Below are 6,370 nucleotides of genomic sequence, written 5' to 3'. Positions count from 1 at the left end.
CTCATTCGTTTCTTTATTATGCTATTGTACATGCCTTACATACTCAGTACATTATTCGTACTGACGTCCTTATTCTTTTATGGACGCTGTGTTCATGCCCACAGGTAGGCAGGGAGATGGCGCAGGCGCTTAGGAGCTTTCTCAGCAGATTTGCCAGAGCACTCCACTACTCCGGAGTCGCTATTTCTTGGTATATTCTTTTGTGAACATATTAGGGCATGGCAGGGTCCTGTCCCGCCCTTGTGACTTCAGTTCTTCAGTTAGAGGCTCGTAGATACTTATGTGTGGGTTATAGATGTTAAGTGACTCCTTCCTTGTATATTCTGTACATCATTTTTGTAGCCTTGTGGGCCTATGCATATATACATGTTTTGGGAAGATATTTGGAGATTGTTTCGTGATAAGTCCTATGTTGAGAATGATGTATGTCCAGGTTGAGCATTATAGATAATATGTTGAGTGGTGCTCGGTAGTCAGCTCTGGGTACCCATCATGGCCCACTAGTTGGGTCGTGACAAAGTGGTATCAGAGAAGTTCCGTCCTAGGGTGTGTCTACGAGCCCTGTCCAGTAGAGTCTTATTTATGGGTGTGAAGCGTGCCACACTTATAAATGAGAAGCTGCGGGGCATTTAGGAATAATGACCGTCTTTCTTCTTTATAGATCATGCGATCAAGTTATGTTAATTGTGCGTTATGATTTCAGCGATGCCGGTAAAGAGGAAAGCAACAACCGCCAAGAATGGCAAGACTGCTACAGGAAGGCGGGTTGAACAGGAGCCACCGCTAAATGTAGAGGAGGGCGAGTTCCACAGTGAGGCTCCATCTCAGACTTCTCATACTCCGCCTATATTAGAGGAGCATGAAGGGGGCCTCAGCTCCAACTCCAGTGCCTCCAGTTCCTCCACCGGGTGCTTCGGGTCAGCAGATGACCGAGGCTATTCAGTTGTTGACACAGCTAGTTGCCGCTCAGGCTCAGCGACAGAGTGCGGGTCCGGGTGATAGAGCCACTAGTGCCAGAGCCCGTGATTTTATAAGTTTGAACCCGCCAGAATTTTTCGGGTCAAAGCCGGATGAAGACCCGCAAGGTTTTATAGATGAGATGTTGAGGACGCTGAGGATTATCCATGCTTCCGATATGGAGTCCGTGGAGTTGGCATCTTATAGGCTCCGTGATGTGGCGGTTCTTTGGTACAATAATTGGATTTCTTCAAGAGGGAAAAATGCACCTCCCCCGGTTTGGCAAGAGTTCGTAAATGTTTTTATCCATAATTATTTGCTACTCGAGGTCCGTCAGGCCCGAGCTGACCGGTTCTTGAATCTAAAGCAAGGAAATATGAGTACTCAGGAGTATAGCCTTCGTTTCAATTCATTGGCCCGGTATGCTCCGCCCATGGTAGCCGATATGGGAGACCGGGTGCATAGATTTGTGTTACACCTCGTAGTTTTGGACATTGAGGTTCGTTAGGTGGTGGTTGTTTTAATTGCGATTTAGAGGTTATAAGGGTTTATGATCACGTATGAGAAGTATTGGAAGGATTGGAGGTCAAATGGGCGGAAGATGAAAAATTGGGCGAACTGGGCAGAATTGCCTTTCGCGTTCGCGAGAAGTCCTCGCATTCGCGATGGCCACGGAAATTCCAGACCTTCACGTTCGCGAAAGCCAATTACTAAGTCGGTTCCACCGACTTTGACCACCTATATAAGGGGTAGAACCCCTTTATTTTCATCATTATTTCCGTAAAAACCCGTAAAACGTATTTATGAGGCGTACATCATAAAATTGAGTAGTGATTTTCAAGCGACGGAGTATTAGTTTTGGTTCGGATAGCGGGTGGTCGTGATTGTAGTATCGTTTTGCGGTGGATTTTGATTTGGACTCTGGACGGATACTGAAGATATTGCTGTTCTTGTAAGAATAAGGTATGAATTTCTCCCTATTGATATTAGTCTTGGTTTCTTTACGAAGACAGAGCTGTTAAATAGTTATAAAATGATTTTGTTGGTGGAAATACGGGATAAACACCATATGGGATGTTTGTGAAGTATTTTGGTATTGAGAATATTATGGTTGATGTTGGTATTGTTGTTGTTGGTTGTTAAATTGAGATTTCGGGCTAGGCATATAAACAGGGGAGATGCTGCCCAATTTTCTGCAGGATATAAAATAGTTTGATTTGAAAACTTGGAACAAGTGGGCGACAGTGAGCCTAACATTAGTGTAAATCCTCTTGATTGTAGATTTGCAAGCTCGGACGGATAAGCGTAGCTAATAGGAGGTCGAACAGGTATGTTAAGGCTCGTCCCTTTCTTTCAAAGGCATGATTCTTATGTTGTGATTCCATATGTGTTTCCATAACCTTTTTGCTTCCAAAGGTTTGAAGTTCATGATTCTTAAGAGCTTCCTAAGCTACTAGAGATGAGATATTTTCATAACGTCCTTATACTCAAAAGTTAGAGATCCATGATTCCAAGAGTTTCTTATGACGCTAAAGATGAGTATGCTTTATAAGGATAAAGAAGATGAGATGTTTTCTCTGATGATTATGATGAGGATGATGATTTTATGTTTAAAAGTCCCAAGCTTATGAATTTAATGCTATTATGAGATTGTTGAGTTATTTCATGATTTTTCTCGATTTTATTCATTGTTGTTGATCTCACCTTATAATAATTGTTCCTTCAAGGTGAGATAGAGCGATGATGATTATTTCATAATATAATCGGAGGTTACCGATCTTACGTCACTCCGATAGAGTCATAGCTTTTGATTGGGCTCTTATGCATGCTTATGTGATGATGATTAAACTCTGCCTATACGGCCGGGCAACACCACTACGGTGAGCGTATTGGGCAGCTTATGGATGATTACACCGTGCCTATACGGCTGAGCAACACCACTACGGTGGGCATAGTGGGCGGCTTATGGATGATAATAATAACACCGTGTCTATATGGCACGGGCAGCACCACTAGTGGGTGGCGTGAGATGATTACCCCAGACGCGGGAGGCCCGGACGCGGGTTAATGATGTTGTTTGATCAGACAGTTTATGTATGTATGTATGTATGTGTAATATCTTTAAAAGGTGAAAGTGAGCATGCATGATTCCTCCTCATAAGGCAAGCAGTTACAGTTATCCTTTCTTCTTATGCTTTCTATACTTCTTTATTGTGTTATTATATATGCCTTACATACTCAGTACATTGTTTGTACTGACGTCCTTTCTTTTATGGACGCTGTGTTCATGCCCACAGGTAGGCAGAGAGACGGCCCGGACACCTAGGAGCCTTACCAGCAGTGGTACCGGAGCACTGCACTACTCCTGAATTGTCACTTATTGGTATATTCTTCTGTGTACATATATGGGGCATGGCGGGGTACTGTCCCGTCCTTATGATCTCAGTACTCTAGTAGAGGCTCGTAGATACTTATGAATGGGTAATAGATGTTATGAGACTTCTTTAGCCTATACCTTGTATATCATTTTGTAGCCTTATGGGACTATGTATGCACACATGCTTTGGGAGATATTTGGAGATTGTTACATGATAAGTCTGGTGTTGAGAGTGATGTATGTTCAGGCTGAGTATGATAGACAACATGATAAGTGGTGCTCGATAGTCAGCTCCGGGTACCTGTCATGGCCTACTAGTTGGGTCGTGACAAAAGTGGTATCAGAGCAGTTCCGTCCTAGGGTGTGTCTATGAGCCATGTCCAGTAGAGTCTTATTTATGGGTGTGAAGCGCACCACACTTATAAACAAGAGGCTGTGGGGCACTTAGGAATGATGACCGTCTTTCTGCTTCATAGATCGTGCGATAGAGCTGTAATATAAGAATTCCCTTTTCCCTATCCGTGTGTTATGTTTTCAGCAAAGTTGTTGAAAGGAAAAGCTATAGCAGCCCAGAAGGGCAAGATAGTGGTCGAAGAGAGGACTGAACGGAAGCCGCCTACGGATATGGAAGAGGGCGAGCCCCAGAGCGAGGCCCTATTTCGGCTCTCTCATATTTCGCCCACTCTAAAGGAGCAAAGGGGAGTCTCAACCTTAGCTCCAGCACCCCCAGTTCCTCTAGTAGATACCTTAATCTAGGAGATGCGGCAGGCCATCCTTTTGCTGACCCAGTTAGTAGCCGCTCAAGCTCAGCGGCAGGATGCGAGCTATGGTAACAAGAGTTGGAGGAAAAGAGTTAGGTCTTCAGGGTTTGACCATGAGTTTAGGGGCACTCCGAGGCAACAGTTCGCTAGGCACTCAGCTCGTTCAACAGCTAGTGCGCCACCACAGCTTTCTGGACCCAGGGTTGATAGATCTGCTTGCTTGGGGCCAGTTCAGAGTTTTAGAGTTCCTAATTCCCAGAACAGGGGTGATTCAAGCCATACGAGATTACCTGTACCACGGTGTACTCGGTGTGGCAAGTTACATTTTAGACCGTGCCGCTTGGTTTTGAATATTTGTTATGCTTGCGCTCGGCCAGGCCATTTCAGGCATGACTGTCCATGGATACGTGGTAGAGATAAGGTTCGGCCTACGAGATTGGCAGCTGGCTCTTCATCATAGGTACGCCCTCCGAGGCAAAGACCGCAGGTATTAGCAGGCTGTGATAGAGACTGATGGGGATCTATCGGAGGATACTTCACTCTATAGCCCTCCAGACCAAGCTTAGAGCAGGTCGACTACAGGTATATGAACTTTTATTGAAATTTCCTATGTGTGTGCAACTACCGCAGGTTATTGCTTAATAGCGACGAGCGGGAATTCTAAAGGGGACCCATAACTAAAGTATTTATGAGTAGCTATGATTTAGATGTTTTCGTCACTATCAGGAATTTTGAAATTAAGAATGAAAGGTAGTTATGTATGCAGATTGGTGGTTATTATTGGGAGTTCTAAAGGTTAGAATGGCATTAATTTAGCCAAAAGAGTGAGGGGTTCTTTTAACCTAAAAGAAGAGGCGTCACAGAATTTTATTAGGACCCATTAGGATTTCAACTGGTTTTAGATCATATGATAAAGGTCACGCAGCAGGGTGGATGCGATCGTACCAGCACTAACGCACCGGATCCCATCAGGACTCCGAAGTTAAGCGTGCTTGGGCGAGAGTAGTACTTGGATGGGTGACCCCCTGGGAATTGTACTAAGAGTCCTACAAGTTCGAACATAAGAGAAGGATGAGGGAATAGAATAGCTTGAGGGGAATTAGAAGCATGTGAAACTCACGGTTGGAAACTCCAGATGATTATAAGAGATAAGACGGACTGGCTTGGCAAAGAGAGAAAGGACGTATCACAGCTACAGAACTAGGACAAGTTTAAAATAGTATTGGGGATATTTTGTAAGTAAGGTGTTAGGAGAGGTAGATACGATATGTTATGTGTGGTTAATCAGTATGTGTGCCCGGTAGTCGATATTGTGACACATTAAAGGTACTAACTGAACAAGGTATTGAAGTTCAAGTTGCAAGTGCTACAGGACAGTAAAGAAGGCATCGGAATTGGATCTGACCTTTATAAGTATTCTGATTGAATAAAAGACCGTAACTAGCAAGAAGATAGATAAGTCAAACCATACGATGAAGGAACTCCAGTCTTAAGAAGATCCTGAAGGGCGGCAAATAATTATCGAAGATAATGGATACTCGAAGGCTATTAGCGTATAAGGACCTCCTTAAAAAGGGGGGAAGAGCATGTTAGACTTGAAAGGAATTATGACGTTCTCAAGCTCCAGAAGAAGAAATGTATTAGTTCGAGACCAAGGCTCGAGGCGTATTAGTATATCAAGAAGGTATTGGAAGAAAGTATGAAAAACAGCTCAAGAGAAGGCTTCACGCTGACATGAGCTATGACATTTCTAGACCGTGGTTTGAATCCCTCCTATCGAGGAAATTTGCGCCGTACCTAAGTACGCAGCAACATATCCTAAAGGAAGTCTCCAAGCTAAGCTCACAGAGAATAATGGAAAGGATAACAAATCCAAAGAACACCTTGGGTTACAACAAAAGGAAAATTTTGGTACGAAAAGGAGTGAAAACTATAACAAAGAGACAGCGGTTGGCAGTCTGGCAATCCCCAAAGAGAGGAAGAATGATGTTTCTAGGAATGGAGAGAGAGCCGTACCGTCGGTTATGAGAATCATACTGAATATGAGAACCTATGCTATGGCATAATATGAACCATCGACGTGAGATTATGCCCAATTAAAATGGTCCAAGGGCAACACTAGCAAGCCAATGGGGGATACCAGCTAATTAAGTGATCACCGGCATAAGGGAATCAAAGATAAGTGTAATTTTGTTGGAAGGAAGATGTGGTAAAGTGTGAAATTGCCATAGCCCTATCATCACAAGTCACATCGCCAGACTTGACAAAAAAGAAA

At 43.6% G+C, this 6,370-nt stretch overlaps 1 pseudogene; it reads left to right on the top strand.

Annotated features, from left to right (window-relative positions):
• The first annotated feature begins 5,026 nt into the window (after positions 1–5,026).
• On the top strand, positions 5,027–5,143 carry LOC132042218 (5S ribosomal RNA; annotated as a pseudogene).
• The last annotated feature ends 1,227 nt before the right edge of the window (positions 5,144–6,370 follow it).

The sequence above is a fragment of the Lycium ferocissimum genome, unplaced genomic scaffold (genome assembly GCF_029784015.1).
Source record: "Lycium ferocissimum isolate CSIRO_LF1 unplaced genomic scaffold, AGI_CSIRO_Lferr_CH_V1 ctg1413, whole genome shotgun sequence".
In the NCBI taxonomy this organism is placed as follows: domain Eukaryota; kingdom Viridiplantae; phylum Streptophyta; class Magnoliopsida; order Solanales; family Solanaceae; genus Lycium; species Lycium ferocissimum.
Note: the sequence above shows the minus strand (reverse complement) of the source record. Positions and strands in the feature narration are given on the sequence as shown.